Source organism: Pseudonaja textilis, chromosome 7 (genome assembly GCF_049901715.1).
Source record: "Pseudonaja textilis isolate UNSWEBS1 chromosome 7, rPseTex1.2, whole genome shotgun sequence".
Lineage (NCBI taxonomy): Eukaryota > Metazoa > Chordata > Lepidosauria > Squamata > Elapidae > Pseudonaja > Pseudonaja textilis.
In genome coordinates, this window is record NC_141996.1 from 44,114,984 (window position 1) to 44,136,773 (window position 21,790).

Consider the following 21,790-nt stretch of genomic DNA (forward strand, 5'->3'; position numbering starts at 1 on the left):
TTCTATAAAGATAGGCCCGTGTTTAGGCAAATATGACTATCCTTATAAAATAATATTAACCCAAGCCTAAGAAAAGAATTACAATTTTTATTGGGGAGAGGAAAGTGAGGTAGTTAACCACTAATTGTAAAAAATGGATATATTCAAATATCAAAAAATACATTTTGGGGGAACATGAATTAAAAGAAGAATAAATTAGAGAGAAAATAGAGTATTGTATATATAAACATTTTATGCAGTTTCTACTTGTTTATCTGCTGCATCAAAATATTGTTCATTTAGTAATAGAGTTGGAATTTAGTAACAATCCAATAGGAAAAGAAAAGGTTGCAGAACTGGGTTTGCAAGATGTAGGATTACAGCTGATATTATGATTTGAACTAAAATGTACTCCCTCAATTAACTTGTGTTATTCTGAATGCTATTTAAGTCCATGTTACCCTCCATTTCATAGCATCAATTGTCCAATTCATAATAAGGACTATAACCATTCCCTTCACAGCCACTGAAACCTCAACATCTTCTGAATTTAACTTAATCTGAGTGTTACCTGAACTAAAGGGATCTGCATGATTTGCATGGATAACCCATTATTTAAGATGTGGTCAACAGATATATGAATAATATAAAGGACAACTAATTATTACCTTACCATTTGTTGTGATTTCCTTAGTGCTCACTGAGTTTGGTTTTTGGCTACAGGCATTTCCTTATACAAATTGGCGATATTATCAGTGCAAGCAATTCCCTGTTTTAGTAAACTTTAGACCAAGAATTGCACTAGGATGTGTGTGACATGTCGAAGGTTTAATTACTTCCAATAAGCCTCCGTCCTTGTGAATATTTGCTGATTTAATATAATACATTTGAAAAATAGAAACTTAAGGAAAAATGCAGCAAGCAAATAACAAAAAAATAATCTGGCAGTTACTTGGTTAGCTATTTATGTGATACAATTCCAAATTATATCTTTGGGATATGAAAGAAAAATCATCTCAATAGGCTATTTCTGTCAGCATTAGTGGCAATAATCATTGGATTATTCAGTCATTTCATGTTTCAATTTCTATTTTTGGAAAAAAGCCCTTTTACTAATGTTGATGCTGTTTCTGTGTGTTGGATTGGAAAACGAATGTCCACCGTTGCCATGCAATATTGATTATGAGTGAAAATGTGATCATATTGCATTAACTATCCCCAAAGCACTGAAGTCCTGTCACGGCAGCAGAAAGAAATTAATGTGCTTATATAATGCCTAAGAAAAATATGAGTTGTTGTTCACTTTCCCTTTAAGATAAAGAGGTATGTACTAACAGATGAAAGGTAATAGCTGTAAGAAGAAAACATGATGTCTACCGTTTATTAAAATCATTATTTAATGTGCAAAGACATAATGAAGTTACAGCACTGGCATTTCAACAGTAATCTGTAGCCATTAAGGCTTAAATATGAAGCTTATTTTATGAAATGAGGGAAGGAAAAAAGAGAAACATCTCTCACATTAATTCTCAATGGCTGGATTCTACTGCATAAAATTATATTATGCAGAAGCATTCAGTTCAACAAATGGAAAGTTAAGTATCTCGATGGTGGGAATACATTTAAAGTGAGAAATTTATGATTTCTGTTCTAGGAATAGAATACCCATCTACCTTGACCCTTAAGTTATCTCCCATATAACATGGGTATCATCCATATACCTGCCTTCCATTTTTTATTCTTTCTTCATTGCTATAACAGTTTTAACTACAAATTTTGAGAGACAATTTGAATTCAGATATCTCTACTTAGCAACTTACATTGGCTTTTCCTAGCAAGCTTATTATTCCCTTTTATAAAAATTATGTTTGAAGATTATGTACAATGCACATAGTGCATTTCCTTGTGTGAATTTCACACCCATTCCCATCAGCCATTTGATGGTAAAGCAGTCTTGAAAAAGACAAAAAAGACAATACCATTTTAATATATTCCACAGGTCAGTGCAAGAGAAGTTTAATTACTGGTATTTCATTAATGATTGTGTATTATTTGCCTCCTTGTTCCTAATCACACAAAACCATATTGTTTGTGAGATACCCATCCATTTCCGCTGCTCATACCTTTAAGCAATTCCTGAACAAGGGATGATATCAAATTAATTTGCTTTAGTGGATAGCAAGTAGGCAAGGGACTTCGTTCTCATCCCTTCCTACATCTAATTTTGCCTTGTACTTTGCCTGCTTTAAATTAAATTTGAGCAAAGTTATGAATGAACTTTGTCTTAGGAATATCTGAGTAACTGACTACATTACATCCAGAAAGTAACATTTTAGAGTATAGTAATCAGATTATGAGATATAATTTTCTTATGCATAGTTTCAAACAGATGAATGCCATTAATTGTATTGTATATTTCCCCAAGGAAGCTGTTAACATTTTGGAAAATACATTTCGACTTCTGCGTATATCCTGATGAACTTTCATGATCGAGTAAATAGCTTTAACTGAAAGAATCACATCTGCTTCCAAAACTAAGTTTGAATTTCAACCAATAACTCTTTCTTTCAAAATGAGGCTATTTATCACAAGTCTATCAGTTACCATATGGTTCTCAGAGAAAATAGCACATTTATTACACATGCATCCTTTTGATGTTTCTAATATAAATGAATTCATTTTTGTTATTCTGGAAACAATATATCTTCCTCCATTACTTCACAATATGGCAAGCTTACTATAATTTTAATAGTCAGTGTGTAAAACTTCATTAAACTCACCCAACCTTCTCATTAAAATATGACACTTTAATGGCTTTTCATGTGTTTAATTTAAACAAAAACCTTTATATTTTCTTAATATAGTAAACACATAATATAGTAATTTTAATACAGTAAAATTCACTACAAAACATTTACACCAAGGATGATTTACATTAAGGAAGGTGTGAATTTGTCATCCTACCAAGAACTGGGGTTTTTTTACTTCACACATACACACACACATATTTCCACATAGCTTCCCTTTCTGACAATGATCAGCAAAAATCTGAGACCATTATGCATTCAACCAAACTATTTCTGTTGAAGGGAAGATAAATGCCTCTTAAGTTTGAAACTCAATTTGTGGTTGAATGATTAATGTCAGTGAGGTCTTACAATTACATAAGTTTAGATGTCACCAAGGGGATTCAAGGTATTATGTCGCTATTTTTTTCTAAATTCAGTGCACAACAGGACTTGTTTTGCTGAAGAGAATGCTCCCCCTGTAGAAATAAACCAGCCTAAGTAACTCTAGGTCTTTACAAACAATTATAAATAAGTTTGGTAACAGTGTATTCACAATATTAAACTATCGACCATTATCCAACTAGCAGCCCACAATTCTTATTTTCTCTTTTACACACAAAAAAATAGTATAGTAACTTTGCAAAAATATAATATATTCAGGATTGAACAGAAACTGGAGCACAAGAATTGGAGCACAAAGAAAAAGTAAAATTTGTTAAGTTACTCTACTGTATGTTTGGGAATATTTTTGCTTTTTCTGCTGTGTAGGACACCCAGCTTTTGGACAAAATCCTGCTCAGTTGGCTCCGCTAACCATATAAAAATAACAAAAGGAAATATATTTTTATTTACTTTTCATCCCACCATAATTAAATTCAACACTCATATGCAGACCTAGAGGAACAATAAATTAACAGAATGAAGATAGTCTCTTCTCTCAAGGAAATATATGTTTAAATATATATACAGACATAAATGTGCGTATATACACACCCACCCACATACATATACACACCTATGCTAATTAGAGGGTTCATATTTCTTCTTAAAATGTTAGCAAAAATCCTTAGTGCTTAGTTTTCAAGAGAAAACATAAATACTCTTGGTCTTGTCACTGGTGTATTTATAAGGCTGAAATTAACCTTGCTGAGTTCACAAACCCTTTGAAGTCTGCAGAATCAATACCATAATGTGTGTTTCACATGTAAACATCAGCAGTCCCCACAGCACTTATCTGTCTTCTAATAGTTTGTATTTCAAGCCTATTTCAACCTATTTCACAATGAAAAGGAATGTGATGGAGTGAAATGAGACAGTGAAAGGACAAATCATAGGAAATTAGTTTAGAAAAAACTCTACCTCTGACAACTCCATAGCTGTTCACATTATAATTTAACAGTCAGTAATGTACTCCTGGCATTACTGCTTTTAAAGCAGCTAATGATATTGTCATATAAAACCCAACATTTCCATTTCTAGATCAAATTGCTTCCAAATTTCTTATGGTCCAAAAGCTCAGATTGCATTAAGGAACAAAAATAACAAAAAATGCATAAATATCCCATTTCAAAATGATGTTGAAGTGTGAGGTAGAGCAGTCCCTGATTTTGCAGCCTAATTCAACAGGAGACAATACAAATGGGACAGAAAATTATAATAACCAATAATAATCATAGGTGACTGTTTACTTAAAATTTCTTTCACTGTCACAAATGTTCTTTAACCTTTAACACAAATCCATCCACAAATCCATCCACCAAGATGAGAAACTATGCCGCACTCAAACACATTGTAACAGTACATTGCTAAACCACTCCTCTGCTGAGCAATTGATAGTCTTGAAACCGTTTAACTTAATCAAAAGAAAAAGACAGGAAAAACGTCTTTACAAACATGTCCTTAAAACCACAAACAAGTTGTCCAGACACAGTCTACACAACGAGAAGAAAGCCTGCAGACACAAAAAAGATCAAATAAGACTGCCTCCCAGCAGTACCACATGGGCAATTGAGAGACACATACACATTCACACCCTACACCCGCACATGACCAGCTTCCCTAAAAAATAACCAGTCTTTTGTATTTGGTAGCTACCTTCAAGGATTGTCTTTATGCTCTCAAATAAAACTTTTCCTTTTTAAACAGCATGTCTGGATTTCATTCTGATTTGTTCTTGTGCAACCGAATTGTGATCCCAAATACTTCTGATAAGTAGAATGTACCTGACATAGCTCAATAGATCTATATTAGAATTGTCTGAGTTTACTATTTACCTTTTTGAGACATTTCCTGAAAGGCTACAGATATAATATCGATATTCAGATTCTGGTTCAATAACAGCACTTTAAAATAATGAGACATACAAAATCACTTCAAATCTGAAACTTATTACATATATTCCTCAACTAGAACTGGTAGAAGATCAGTATTCCTAGATCACATTTTTATTATACAGGTAAAGAAATTTAAGTGAGGATGTAAAAGTATTCTGAGGTTGAAATAAACAAGCATAATGAACTGAATTCATTGTAGTATCAATAAATGGGAATAAAAATACTGTACATTGATTCTACTAAGTTACTATTATTCATTGTCTAAAGTATATTATAAAAATGTATCTTCAAAAACCAATGCGTACTAAGGAACACTTCATGCAACAGTCTATATTACAGTCTACAAGCATTGTAAAATAAATGCTAGATGTTCCAGCAGCATTTATTTCTGATTTTTTTTAAACAGCATTAAATAATCATTAATATTTGCAAAACTAGCTGAGGCTCTACATTGAATCCAAGTAACAGATGGTTATTTTGCATTGTTTAGCTGTATTAAGTGATTAAAGTGCTGTACATGTCTTTGTTCTTTTTACTTTTATTCTAATAGTTAACTAAGACAGCCTATGTCATACAAATACAGTTGTTCTTCAAAATTCTACAGACTGCTTTTTAGTTTTCTTTTCAGCTTCTTTTTAAACATTCAGTTTTTGAAGGGTTAACACCAGAAATCACATCATAAGCAAATTCTTTTGGTTATTCCCCTGCTGCTATTCATGCAATTCATGAATCTAAACAAATTGTTCTTCCAATTTTAAAATGTTATTAATCATCACTTAACTGTGCATCAAACAGGTGTGTAGATAGGACCTTACAGAAGTATTGCTGATTTCTTTTCTTTTGTCTTTTTAATATTTTCACATGAATTCAGCAATCTATCTTGAAGATTAATGAGGTCCATATGTAAAAGCTTGCATAAGCTGCTAAGGAACAGCTGTGGGTTACAAAACTGAGAAGCATTGCTTGGCAGCAAAGATCAAGCAACCTATAAAATTATTTCAGCTTCTTATTCATATTCTTATGAATAAGATCATATTCTTATGAATATGATCATCATTTTAACTTAATTATTCAATAAAGATATTTATAAAAATGCTTAAGTATTACAATATATATATTCTCCACATATATTAAAAATATTATTCTCATACAGCATGAATTTGTACTTTTATTTTCTTCACTTACTTCTTAACCATAAAATGACATTTTAAAAGTCATTTTAAAATATGAATAGTCCCTGCTTAATAATCCTAATTGGGAATGGAATTTCCAATTCTAAGAATTGGATTCCATTAGGCACTAGGAACACCATCATAGGCAAGCGCCTCACTCTTTTCCTGCCCTGCTATGCCCTTCCTTCAGCCTCACAAAGGAAAAGGCAGCAGTTCAACCAGGAGTACCTTTGTCAGCAGCAGACTGAAGATGGCAAGGGTCAGTTTTGGGGGAGGGGAGGTACATTATCATTAAAAGGGTAGGGATGGAGGCAAATAGACAAGCAGACTGTCAAGCACCAAAGGGTGTTGCAATAGCCACAACTTTGACGACTATTCATAATTACCATTCATATACTACTGTTGTAACTTCAAGCAGTGGCTGAACAAATGAACATTAAATAAGCCCTACCTGTAAAGATAAAATCATTCAACACTTATTGGAGAATACTGTATAATGGGATTTATTTTTGTGGAAGAATACATATGATTGAATAATAATACTTAGGAAGCTGGCTAGATCACTCAATCTGTAATTCATTTACTAATATTTAAGAAATTATTTTGAAGACTTGATTCTCACATAATCCTAAACAGAACTGTTGTTGTCATTTTACTTACAATCATATTTTATCTGTCTTCTTTTGAATTTCAGTCAGAAGTGGTATTCAGCAGGTTCTGACCAGTTCTGGAGAACCAGTAGCAGAAATTTTGAGTAGTTCAGAGAACCAGAAAATACCACCTCTGACTGAAGATTTTACAGTATCCTTCCCCTGCCACGCTCACCAAGCCACGCCCACAGAACCGGTAATAAAAAAAAATTGAATCCCACCACTGATTTCAATGCATAAAATATATAAAATATATTAACAACCATTAAGTTATGTTAACTTGACATGTCTTAAGCTACTTACTGATGCGCTTGTCTTTCAAAAACATACACACATACCCATTTGTGAAAGAAAACACAGTTATGAGTTCTCATTAACTGAAGTTTGAAAGTGTAGGGAAAAGCTTCAAGAGGTGGCAGAAATATTATTTCATTGTTCTATTTAGCAAGAAGGTAAAATAATCATTACCTACTGCAGTTCAATATTTTAAAAAGAAGGATACACCTAACTTTGAAAAAGCTGGTAGTAGTTCTATACTTCAGGAATTAGGTACAGTGTTCTACTGTGTTGGACTGAAAATAATCAGAGCAATATTGGATGCACAAGCACAAACAGCCATTGATTATGAATAGATTATTAAGGTTAATCATAAAAATAATAAGAACAACTATTTCTACATACAGGTGAAACTCGAAAAATTAGAATATCGTGCAAAAGTTCATTTATTTCAGCAATGCAACTTAAAAGGTGAAACTAATATATGAGATAGACTCATTACATGCACAGCAAGATAGTTCAAGCCATGATGTGTCATAATTGTGATGATGATGGCTTACAGCTCATGAAAATCCCAAATCCACAATCTCAGAAAATTAGAATATTACAGGCAATCAATAAAACAAGGACTGTACATGGAATAATATCAGACCTCTAAAAAGTATAAGCATGCATATGTACTCAGTACTTGGTTTGGGCCCCTTTTGCAGCAATTACTGCCTCACTGCAGAGTGGCATGGAAGCTATCAGCCTGTGGCACTGATGAGGTGTTATGGAAGACCAAGATGCTTCAATAGCGGCCTTCAGCTCTTCTGCATTGTTTGGTCTCATGTCTCTCATCTTTCTCTTGGCAATGCCCCATAGATTCTCTATGGGGTTCAGGTCAGGCAAGTTTGCCGGCCAATCAAGCACAGTAATCTCATGGTCATTGAACCAGGTTTTGGTGCTTTTGGCAGTGTGGGCAGGTGCCAAGTCCTGTTGGAAAATGAAGTTAGCATCCCCATAAAGCTCGTCTGCAGAAGGAAGTATGAAGTGCTCCAAAATCTCCTGGTAGATGGCTGCGTTGACCCTGGATTTAATGAAGCACAGTGGACCAACACCAGCAGATGACATGGCTCCCCAAATCAACACAGACTGTGGAAACTTCACACTGGACTTCAAGCATCTTGCAGCGTGTGCCTCTCCATTCTTCCTCCAGACTCTGGGTGCTTGGTTTCCAAATGAGATGCAAAAGTTGCTCTCATCAGAAAAGAGGACTTTGGACCACTGAGCAACAGACCAGTTCTGTTTTTCTTTAGCCCAGGTAAGACGCTTCTGATGTTGTTTGTTGTTCAGGAGAGGAATATGACATTTGAAGCCCATGTCCAGGATCCGTCTGTGTATGGTGACTGTTGATGCACTGACTCCAGCCTCAGTCCACTCCTTGTGAAAGTCCCCAACACTTTTGAATGGCCTTTTCCTGACAATCCTCTCCAGGCTGTGGTCATCCATGCTGCTTGTGCACCTTTTTCTTCCACACTTTTCCCTTCCACATAACTTTCTATAATGTACTTTGATACAGCACTTTGGGAGCATCCAACTTCTTTTGCAATTACCTTTTGAGGATTTCCCTCCTTATGTAGGGTATCAATGATGGTTTTCTGCACAACTGTCAGGTCAGCAGTCTTTCCCATGATTGTGATTCCTACTGAACCAGACTGAGAGACCATTTAAAGACTCAGGAACCCTTTGCAGGTGTTATGGCTTAATTAGCTGATTAGAGTGGGACACTTTGAGCCTAGAAAATTGAACCTTTTCACAATATTCTAATTTTCTGAGATTGTGCATTTGGGGTTTTCATGAGCTGTAAGCCATAATCATCTCAATTATGACAAAGCACAACTTGAACTATCTTGCTTTGCTTGTAATGAGTCTATCTCACATATTAGGTTCACCTTTTAAGTTGCATTTCTGAAATAAATGAACTTTTGCATGATATTCTAATTTTTCGAGTTTCACCTGTAAGTTATAATGGGCAAAAATATATAATTAATGCAGAATACCTTCTAGCATACATAGAGTATGGCATTATAAAATAATACAGAATTTTCTGAATCAAGCAGCAAGTTCTTCCATTGTTATATCCATAATCAGAACACCGACAAATTATGACAAACATATCTGGTACCAGAAAGTAGCATCCTTGAATTGTTGGATTTTTCCACGGCCACAAAGATTCCAAACACATATGCAGTAGTTGAAAATGCCCTGAGATGGGGTGATAGTTTGGAGATCTACATTTCCATGATCAACATATACTTGCTTGGCCTATCCTAGGTTTTGCAAAGATGTTCTCAAAAAGGAGAATTGATTGACTACAACACTGAATTAGCATTCCCTTTTGGAGATGATGTGAATCCAGGATGGGGATGAAGAATTATCCTGGCCCATTTTGATTTATCAGAGGCTTTAGATACCATTGAACATAGTATACTTCTGAACTGGATACAAGAATTAGGCATGGGATGATGTCATATTTGTCCTGTCTTCATGGCTGTCTCCAGTTGAAGTTGAAAGGGAAAGAGATCAAACTTGAGGCACCTGCAATGTGGAATTTTTCAAAGTTCACTACTTTTGCCACTTCTGCCTAACATCTCCATAATATCACTCACTGACACATTGTCAGGTGACTGGTCCCTACATCCAGCCAAAACTTATCATTTTTGTTCAGAACCATTTATTTGTCTCAGGATAAAAATAAAGCCTCTTGTAGTCCCAGCAAACACTTTGCCTAATATCAAGCTTTTCTGAATGTTTTTTATTTATTTATTTGATTTGTCAATTGCTTACAAGATACAGGTATAAGAATAAACATAGTTTTGAATACATGAGACAGATACTTATAAGAAAAAAACCAAAACAATAGGACAGGGACGGTAGGCACGATTGGTGCACTTATGCATGCCCCCTACAGGCCTCTTAGGAAGGGGATGAGGTCAATAGTAGACAGTCTAAGGTTAAAGTTTTTGGGGTTTGAGGAAGAAACTACAGAGTCAGGTAGAGTATTCCAAACACTGACCACTCTGTTGCTGAAGTCGTATTTTCTGCAGTCAAGTTTGGTGCGGTTAACCTTGAGTTTGTATCTATTGTGTGCTCTTGTATTGTTATGATTGAAGCTGAAGTATTCATTTGCAGGTAGGACATTGCAATGTATGATTTTATATACTATATTTAGATTAGACCGGAGATGGCATAGTTCTATGATTTCTAGGTCTAGAATTTCAAGTCTGATGGCATAAGGTATTCTGCAACGAGGAGAGGAGCAGAGATACATGATATGGGTTCCAGACTGATGAGCTGTATTCAAGTATAGGTCTAGCAAATGTTTTGTATGCTCTAGTTAGTAGTGTGATATTACCAGAGAAGAAGCTATGTAGGATTAGATTAACAACTCTTAATGCCTTTTTAGCTATGTAGTTACAGTGGGCTCTAGCACTTAGATCATTAGAGATGAGTACTCCAATAGTCTTGACTATTCAGCTTGTATTTTATTTTCTGATTATTATTTTTTTGCCAATATGTAAGACAGAGCATGTATTTGTTGAGATTTGAAGTTGCCATTTGTTTGGCCATTCTGATACATAGTCAAGGTCTTTTTGAAGGGTAGCAGTATTGTCTGTGGTATTGAACAGCTTCACATCATCAGCAAAGAGAACGCAGTTGCTCTTAATATGATCACAGAGGTCATTTATGTAGAGTATGAAGAGAGTTGGTCCTAGAACACTACCTTGGGGGACACCACTATTGACAGGTACAGAATTTGATAGGACACTCCCAATTTTGACCATTTGTTATCTGTTTGACAGGAATGCTTCTATCCAGTTATGCAGTTGTCCAGAGATACCATAAGATTTTAGTTTTAGGAGTAGTTTGCCGTGTACCACTGAATCAAAGGCTTTACAGAAGTCTATGTAGATTGTGCCTATTGTTTTGCCCTGATCAAGTTGTGTAGTCCATATGTTTTTGCAGGGTAAGAGTTGCAGATTACAGGATAGTTTTTTTCTGAAACCAAATTGTTTATTAGAGAGTAGGTTGTTTGTCTCGAAGTGGAGGATAATGGATTGGTTAATAATTGATTCCATGACTTTACAGGTGATGCAGCATAAGCAGATTGGTCTGTAATTTTCAACTAGGCTGGGGTCTCCCTTTTTGAAGATGGGGATGACCGTGGCTTATGACCATAGTTTTGGCAGGGGCTGGTCCTGAAATATTTTTCAAAGATTATGCTTAGGGTTTCGGCTATGGCAGTAGATAGTATTTTTAAGAAGTAGGCACATATTCTGTCCGGTCCAATAGATAGGGATGGTTTTGGATTGCGCAGTGCTTTTACAACAATGTCTTCTGTAAAATTCATATGTATTAGATCATTGTAGTTGTCTGTGGTTCGACTAGGAAGTACTGGGCTTGATCCATTGCTGAACCAAAGAATGTGTTAAAGAGGTTTGCTTTGATGGTGTCATCATTGCAGTCTTTGCCATTAGGCCCTTTCAGGGGTGGGATGGACTTTGAATCTTTTAGTTTGTTGTTTACAAAATTGTAGAAAGCACAGGTGGAATTTGTGCATATAAGGTTTTCCTCTTGTTTAATGTGATAATTAGTGCATTCAGTTTTTATCTGGTGGCATAGATTTTTGTATCGGCTTTTGAAATTGGCAACATGACCAGATTAATTTTTTCACCAAAGTGATCTCTTTTTGGATTGAAGCTTCCTTACTGTTATGGGTAATCTGTTTTTCCTGGTTTTGGGAGTTGTTAATGGTACATATAGTTTGATGGCTCTTTTGATTTCTAGTAAGAATATGTTGTAATCGTCTTCAACAGTATTGCATCCAGAGAATAGAAATTGCCAATCAAGGGAAGAGAGATCTTTGATAATAAGATCATAGTTGCCTTTTTTGAAGTTATAATTGGGGATTTTGTCGTTGTGATGATTTTTGTGTGGGCATATGTTGAGGCAAAAGTCAATCATATTGTGGTCACTGTTGGAAAAGGATTCTTTAGTTTGTATTCTGTAAATTGAATTCAAACTATTGCAGAAGATGAGATCGAGGCAGTTGTTAAGCCTAGTATTGTTGGTTACTAGTTGTTCCAGTCCCAGATTTGTTATAGCATTGTAGAAGGTTGCATGTATGGGTTCAGTTGTACATTCGTTTAGGATCTAGTTAATATGAGGTAGATTGAAGTCACCAAGAAAGATAAAAGTGTGTGGGCATGATGCTGCCCGTATTAGTAGAGTATTTAGCTTGTTTACATGTTCGATGTCATAATCAGGGGCTCTGTAACATAGTAAGAACCAAAATGTGATATTTAAGGTCAGTTTACAGATAATGGTCTCAGGAAGAACAAGCTCTTGGGTAACTTGGATGTTTTTTAGATGTAAGGACTTTTTATAGAAGATAGCAAGACCACCTCCTCTACAGGTTTCACAATTGGATCGGTAAACATGATAGTCTCTTACTGCGGTAATGGAGTCAGGGACAGATGCATTGAGCCATGTTTCACAGACAAATATGATGTCGAATTTACCCATATTTAGTAAGAGGAGAAATTCAGATATTTTATTTACAAGGCTTCTTGCATTGAGTAGCTTGCATTTAAGGCCAGTTGTAGTTTGAATTGAGGTAGTTGGGGGCATGTGTTCCTAGTCTTGGGCAATGGTGGATTGGTTGAAGTAGGGTTGGATGCTGATTTGTGGGTTGTGTGACTTTCTTTTTGGTACAGTCTGCACAGTAATCAATGTACAGGTCCTTCTCTCCACTGTCTAGATGATTTTTGAGTTCTGTGCATAGTATATGGGAGTGGGCACATTGCTGTAAGGCTAGGTCAGGACGAGATTGGAGGTTTTTATGGTTGGTGTTGTTTTTGGTGAGTGAATTTATAGTATAAATGAATTTATGTTTGCTTAACTCATTTTTGCAAGAAGCGTGGGGCCACAGAGCCATCTTTGTTTTTGAGCTCTCAGCCAATGCAGGAAATGTCAAGTATTTCATCAGGGAAGATGGTTGATGCTTGATAGTCACTGATGATCTTGCGGACAATTGTGATATCATCGTTATTGATGTCCTCTAGACCAAATAAGATGGTATTAGGACGCTTTTGTTCACGCTCAACAGCTTCTCTGATGAGGATTGGGATATCATTATTTGTTGGATTTATGGTTTTTTTGTGGATTAGGTTGCAGTTGTTGGTTTGTAGCCATTGGATGTTCAAGTTTTTGTGTTGTGTCTTTTTTTTTTCAAGGTTAGTTAATCTTTCATTTAAAGTGTCCAGGGATGCTACTATGGTGTCAAGGGATGATATTCATGTTTCTATGGAGTCAACTTTTTCAAATAGGTCTATATGTTAGTCCAGTTTGGGTTTGCATGGTGGGCAGAAAAATGGAAATGCATAATTGGATGTTTCTAGGAATTCAGTCATTTGCTTCGGTAATTCCAGGCAGTCATGATGAGTCCAAGATGTAGCCAAAAAGACATATTTCTATTAGAAATTATTTTTGATTTCTTACCAGAGTATTGAATTCCTAATCACATTTTTAATGATTTTCAAGCCATTCTGATCTAGTGGTTAAGCCACCAGGCCAAAAAGCAAGAGACCATGAGTTCTCGTTAAACCTTAGCCATGAAAGTCCATTGACTGGCTTTGGACCTGCTGTGGGGAAATAGGAGGAAGATGTATAGGGTATGTTCACTGCTTTGAATTATTTTGTAAAAATAATAAAGGCAAAATATAAATACATAAATATGCCCTGTCACTAATAATAACACTATACAGCAGTTGAAAGAACCAAAACAGCATACATCATCCTTATAGCTACAGTTATTTCTAAACATTGATCTTGGTGAGCAAAAAGAAATCACTAACTCACAGTTCCTTCTAGCATGTTTATTTACAAAGGAATATTCTAAATTATTGGGACAGCTTTCTATAGTAGATATGCATAATTATCTCCTGGTCAACAACACAGGAAAACACAGCTAGACACTTTACTCAAAGCCTGTATCTGAGGCCATTTATTAATATATCAGTTCTAGGCAAGTGAATATTGTGATCATGAAGATATTATAGTTTCTTATTGTTTTAGACACATTACTAGAACCATCCCCTATTGTTAGATTTCATACCATAGACTTCTGACTATTGTAAAAATTGAAATTCAAAACATCTAGAAGAAAATAGGATTGAGAAAGTTAAATTAACATAGAATGTAAACAGTTGGACAGTGGGGGGAGGGGAATACCTAAGGCTAGAAAATCATATTCAGAAGAATGACCTATCTTTAAGCGTACTTCTGAGTAATAATACTAGGCAATTTTACCAATTCTAAAACTGGAACATGAAAAGATATAAAAACAGTTTTAAATGAAAAAAAATATTTAGGTGCTCCATTCAGATATTCACAGCTGTTTTACTAAGTGGATCATTTCCATACTTAATTTAAAGTAAGGATGGGGAAAAAGTATGATAAAGTATGCAAGTTCAATAAGATGCATTGAAGCTAGTATACAGGGAGGCCTATTGAGTACCAGAGAGACCAAACTGGCCTACAAAAATTTACCAAATGAAGAATAGGAAACAGAAATGGTAAGGCAAAATATGACATGGCCAGTACATAGGCAAAGCAAATAACAAGACCTGCTAAAAGCAGAAAAATAGAAGAAAGAGACACAAAGGCTAATTCTGGCTGCATTTTAAAGCCAGAAATGAGCAGACAGCAACAGACTGAAAATGTCACTTCTACAAAGAAGTTTAAGAAATGTGGAACCCCTAGTTAGCTGCTGCAAGAAGTTCCCAGAGACTGACTACAAGCAATGGTATGACAAGGAATTAACAATGGTGCATTGGAAGCTTTGCAAGAAATACCATTTGCCTGCAAGCAGAAACTAGTGAGACTATAAAACAAACAAAGAAATAGAAAATAAAAAAGTGTTCTGGAATTTTAGAATTCAGACATCCAAGCACCGGCCATGTAACACTCTAGACTTAACAACTGTCAATAAGAAAGACAAAGAAAAAGGTCTGGATAGTAGACACTGTATAGCATGGGGAGAGAGTGGAATAGATGAGAAAGAACCAAAGAAAAATCACAAAATACAATGACCTGCAAATAGAAGTAGAACAACTGAAGCAAAAGAAAGCAAAGGTAGTACTAATAGTGATAGGTACTTTGGGGACATTTTCAAAACATCTGGAGCACTACTTGAACATAAATCCCATTAACAAAATCCCTATTAATCAATTGCAAAAGGCAGCTTTATTTGGAACAATTTGTGTCCTGCGATATGTCTTTAATACTATAAATTAGGGGTGTCAAACTCATGCTGTCACGGCGGCAGCATGTGACTTATTGGGACTTTTTCCCCCTTTGCTGAAGCAGGCATGGGTGCAGCCAGCATATGATGCATCCGGCCCATAGGCCGGGAGTTTGATAGCCCTGCCATAAATCAACAAGATCTGTCTTATCTCCGGTATTTGGGAAAGACTCAATAAGTGAACTAAAATGTGTAATTCAGTCTAAGCATCAGGCTGACTCTGTGACCAACCATAATGATAAAGTAATAAGATTTAACTTCACAGTAGTAAGTTAATTATGACCACTTTGGTTTTCATTTAACTTTGTATTTTACTTATTGTTGAAATCTATCCATAATCCCAGTTATTTACATATAATGTACATGCAATGTGCTTCTATAGTATAATTATATATGTATAATAATATACAATATATATATATATATATATATATATATATATATATATATATATATATATATATATATATATATATTACTACATTGATTTTAAGTTCTTTTTCAGTACATAGAATGTACTGTTAAACAGCATCAACTGTTTTATTTAAATCTTTTAATAGCTATATCAATTTAATAAAATGATAACTTGCCTCATGTAGAAAAATTTAGTGCCAAAATTACATACATATAAAGCCAGCCTGTCTCTCAGCAATTTTGTTCATTTTAGAATTGTATATTTTTTAATTATTATATTGCTATTAGCTGCCTTGTTGGTCATACTTAATAATATTAAAACAATACTCCGCAGAGTATTAGGTAAAACTGAAATAATCTCTGATCATGAAGCTCACCAGGCCACATTATATAAGTAATATTTTTCCCCAACTAACTTCATAGTAATGTGTATAACATCCTTCTCAGATGACTGCAAACTATCTAAAAATTATACACATAGGAATGTGTTTTCCAGTAACAGGGAGCAGTAATTTAGCATTATTAATATTATTTGGGGGAAAAATAATGTTAGTATTATTTGGGCAAAAACTGGGAAATAAGCAACATATAATTGCAGGCTTTGTTTGAAGTCAGTAGGCTTTCTAAAATAATTAAGTGTGAGATAGCATACATGAGATATATTGTGACCTATAAATACTGTTATATAAATATATCATGTTTAATTCTATAATGTAAGAAAGGTAGTATATAAAAGCAGTCAATCAAACAGTGCCTATGCTGAGTTATTTCTATTACAAGACACTTCATCCTCAAAAAAACCTACACAGCTTTATAACATTTGCAATTTTCAGACTCATACAGATTTGTGTTTATTCTTGGAACAATAACAACTTCTATATAACAGCAGGCTGTTATACAACAAAAAATACTCTAGTAGCTAAAATAATTTTAAAATAATAAACCCACATCTTAAATTGTAATCTACATTGCTTTGACATTTTTAAAATAAAATGTGATTGATTCTTTGTTTCATAATGTAATCTGATTTGAGATGGATAATGTGGTACAACTAATAATCCATCACAGCACTTCATAAATATTGTAACAAATTATTAAAGCAATAAAGTCCAGTGGCAGAAACTTAATGAGATTGTGACACACTTGTGTAAGAGCCAAATGACAAATTGAAAAATCGGAACATTCAAATTATTACAGACGGAGTTTTCAATGACTGAATGGTCAAAGTGATTCTATTTTTTTGGATACCTGAATAAATTAGGGACACACCCTATGATCTTCCATATAAAGGTTTTTAGGCCTGCCTTTCTAATCAGTCTATATTCACCTGAGCTGAAAGCCAGGACTAAATAAATAAGGAAAAAAATAAGCATAATGCTAAGTGCATCATTACTTGCAATCAAATCTATAGATGAAAGACCATTTTGAGGTGGTAGGAATCCTTACTGATTTTCTTATGCAGTTTAATTCCAAATGAAAGCCTTATCTTTTCATAATTGTTAGCCATTTCAAGGAGGGACTCTATTAACAAACTCTTGGTTACTAATAGGAGGCATGAAATGAAGTAAATTTTATCAAGACAAATACTAAAAGGTTAACCTCCCCCACCTTGTATACAGCCGTGATGTGTTATCATCATCATCATATTAAAACACAGGACATGATGAATAATAATATGCTTAATATCTAATTTGTTGTGAATATTTCAGAGGCAATGCTAGCCACAACATTAAGAGAAACGGGGAAAATGGGAATTGGAAAAGGATAGGCTGCATGGTTTAGGAAATAAATTTTCTCAGCATGCATATTTTAGTCCCTTCTCATATCAGAGACAATTTTTTTGCGGTCTTTCATGTGTACACACAAAGAATGTCAGTCCACACAAAGAATGACAAATGTGAATTTGCTATAAAAGTAGTAAGGAACTGCTCCAAAAGAAGCTTGTCATCAGACAACCATTGTTTATCTGCTAAGTTAATTCTTTAATTCTTCTAGTAAATCCATTTAACTGATGGAAAGGAATATTTTAAAAAGTTCATAATTAGAAAAGGTAAGTAACCTTTCTTATTATGTTTTTACTGATCTGTACATTTTCATATTTTATTTATAAAGCTAAATGTATTAAAAAGTCTATTCTTCTTCACTAACAATACACAAACATTTCTCATTTCACTTTTATTAATTGTAAAGTTGAGAGTGGGAGGAGGAGGTAAGGAGGACATCATAGGGCAATACTGCAAAAGTCAATAACTGCTAATAATCACCATGTATTTGCATTAATCTGATTTTCATATACCAGTTTTTACTCTTTAACCAGCAATAAAGCACTCATTTTTCAATTCTGTGAAACCATGGTTAGCTTCATTAGGCAGATATAAAAATTAAAGTAACTTGTTTTCTTTCACTATTACTCAGCTAGAGGTAGGTTATATACTTCAAATGTTTTGTGTATGTGTGGGTGTACTACACACTATAAGTACCTTAGTATCCCATAGCCACATGAGAAGGAGGTAAGAAAGACAGCAACATACAAGTACCATTGAAGGATAAGACAGTTCCTGAAGAGCCAGCTCAATGGAAAGAACAAGATCCATGACATCAACATGAACACCCTGCCAGTCATAAATATACTGCTGGTATAGTGAACTAGCCAAAGCAGGACATGGAAGGTGCCAAAGTGAAAACCCAGAAGAACCTCACAATGTATGGGGGGTTCTATTCCAACACCCAGAGACTCTGGAGAAGAACCAGGACCTGAAAAGAGTGGATGTGGAAAGTAAATGTCAAAGTGGTTCTAGTGCTGGTAGGAACACTTGGGGCTGTAACTCTTAAGCTTGGAAAATGGATCCCAAGAATGACATCAGAACTTTATGTCCAGAAGAATGCAATGCTAGGAACAGCTAAGACTGTGTAGAACCCTCAAACTCCCAACCCTCTGGTAGAGGACCCAAGATTGAGAAATATACATATCACTCAAAAGGGAGAAAAGAGAATTATCTTCCTTCCTTCCTTCCTTTCCTCCCTCCTTCCCTCCCATCCATCCATCATGAGGTTCATAGGATTTAATTGAAATATTGAAAAGGATATAATGCTTTTATGTTTAATAGTTATATGTATTATAAAACAAATCTGCAATTATTGCATAATTAAGCCAAATGTAATAAAAGCACCACTGCATGGTAGTACAGTGGTTAAAATGCTGTATTGCAGGCTAATTCTGCCTACAGTCAGGAGTTTGATCCTGAATACGTTAAGGTTGAGTCAGCCTTCCATCCTTCTAAAAATGAGGTTCCAGATTGCTAAGGGCAATACGGAGACATTTGTAAATTACTCAGAGAGTGCTGTAAGGCACTATTGGGTACTGTTTAAGTGATATTGCTATTGTTTTTCTATTTTAAACTTATGAATTTTGTTAGGAATCTGTCCAACAATTAGTTGGGCTGGCAATATATAAACCAACAACGTATGTTTGTAGCTTTAAGACAAAATCACTGTATTGATTTATACTATATACTGATTGGTTGGTTGTGTTGCAAATTGCCATAAGAGGGAGTAGAGATCATGGCTTGCTCTCTCTGACATTCTGTATCTCTGACATCCTGTTGCTATCTCAGTTTGACTCTGAGACTCTGTTGTATTTATGCTGTGCTTATACTTTGTGTTTACTGTGTTTACTGTAAATGACAAAGGCAACTGATAAGAAGACTTTGTAATTGGCTATTCTTTGGACTGTAAAACATATATGACCTGGACTGTTTATTGGACTGTGCTATTTCTTAAAGTAAACTTTAACTCAATTTAGTGTAGCTGAGTGTGACTGAATAATTATTCATAACTACTCTCATAAATGATTCCATGTGCATATCCTTGTTACTCAAGGGTTATTTTGTACATATCCTGACATTGATTATGGACCCAGAGAGATATTGAGAATCAGTGTGAATATACAGTTTCATATTCAGCCAGCTGATTGCGGTTTATTGTTAAACTACCAATGGCACAAGAACAGTCAACCAGATAACCCAGTTGGATGGAAAAAAAACTATGTTTCCTGGTCTATGAAGTGCAACCTACTTCTGCATAAAGACGGATTATGGAGTGTAGTTAATAGTCTACCGGATGTAACAGCTTGGGACTCATTGAATGATGAAGATAAAAAGAAAATAGCTGACTTTAACCGGGATAATGAAAAGGCTCTTAGTATAATTGGACTGACACTGAGTGATAGTCCATATTCGTGAAGAATCTGTTGCTAGGTGTTGGGACATTTTGAAGAGGATGTATGTTTGAGATAGGGTGGGTGCACACATACGCCTTACACGTAAACCATTTAGAGCCCTCTTATAGAAGGTGGCGATATGTTAACTCATTTGGAGTTTATGAAAAGGACTTTACAAGAGCTACAAGAACAGGAGCTGATTTTCTCAGAGTTGCATCAAGTTTACATCATTCTTCTTTGGATGAAACTTATGATGATTATGTGTCTTCACTGGAAGTTTTAAACAGAGATGAACTTACATTGACTGGCATAACTGGAAGACTGTTAGAAGAGTCAAGAAGAAGGCAAGGTAGAAATAAACTGAGAGAAAGACAACCACAGGAAGAAAAACTGTCTTCAACTGCCTATATTGTTCGGAAATGTTTTTCTTGTGGGGCTAAAGGTCATATAGCCAGATACTGTAAAAAGGGTAAGAAACAGAATGTTATTAATATACAGAGAGCTTATAAAGATATTAGTTTAGCCATATCAAGTACAATTACAACTGTAAACCATGATATATGGGTAGTTGACAGTGGAGCATCGCAGTGTATAACTAAAAGTAAAGAGAGGTTTGTTAACATGACAAAGAGTAAACAGCATGTATCGTTAGCTAATGGAGGAAATTGAGAGCATCTGGAGAAGGTACTGCATATTGTTCATGTATTAATGAACATTAACTGATGTTATATGTCCCTAGAATGATATTTAACTTGCTATCTGTAAGTGAAATGATAAAAGCAGGATTTATTGTAACTTTTCAGGGAGATAAATGTTTAATTGAAAAACAGGGTAAAAGCGTTACTGTAAGATTGGATAATGGTTTGTTTATTATACATGATAATCCATTAATTAATGTTAACTCAGTTTATGAGAACAAAAAGCCTCATGATGAATGTATTTATCTGCTCCCTAGATGTATGGGACATATAAATTTCAAAATACTAAAGAAAACTGTTGAGTTATCTGATGGTATAAAATTAAAACCTTGTACAAAGTATTTAAATTGCAATGTTTGCAATCAAGAAAAAAGCAAGGTAACTCCTACAAATAGGGTAAATGGATTCAAAACCAGTGAACCATTAGAGGTTGTTTTGCTTGGAGCTAAGAAACCTAGTTTAGGTGGAGCCTGTTACATATTAAGTATAATTGATCATTTTTCCAGATATGGTTTCTGTTATTTAATGCATATGAAGATAGAAACATATCAGCATTTGGTACACTGGCTAAAATTGCTGAAAGGAAAAAGAAACAGAAAGTTATTAGTTTAGTAACAGATAATGGTACTGAATTTACCAAGAGAAAATTTGAAACCATGTTCCAAAAATTTGGCATTGAACATAAGCGTTCTGCTCCTTATAGACCACAACATAACTCATATATTGAACGTAGAGGACAAACATTACAGGCTATGGCTAGGACTATGATTTCAGATTCTGATTTATCAGAAAAACTTTGGGGTGAAGCAATAATGTGTGCTAATCATATTTTGAATAACATAGTGAATTCAACGACTGGTGAATTACCATTTACTCGTTGGAATGGAAAAAAGCCAGATCTCATTTGGAACCC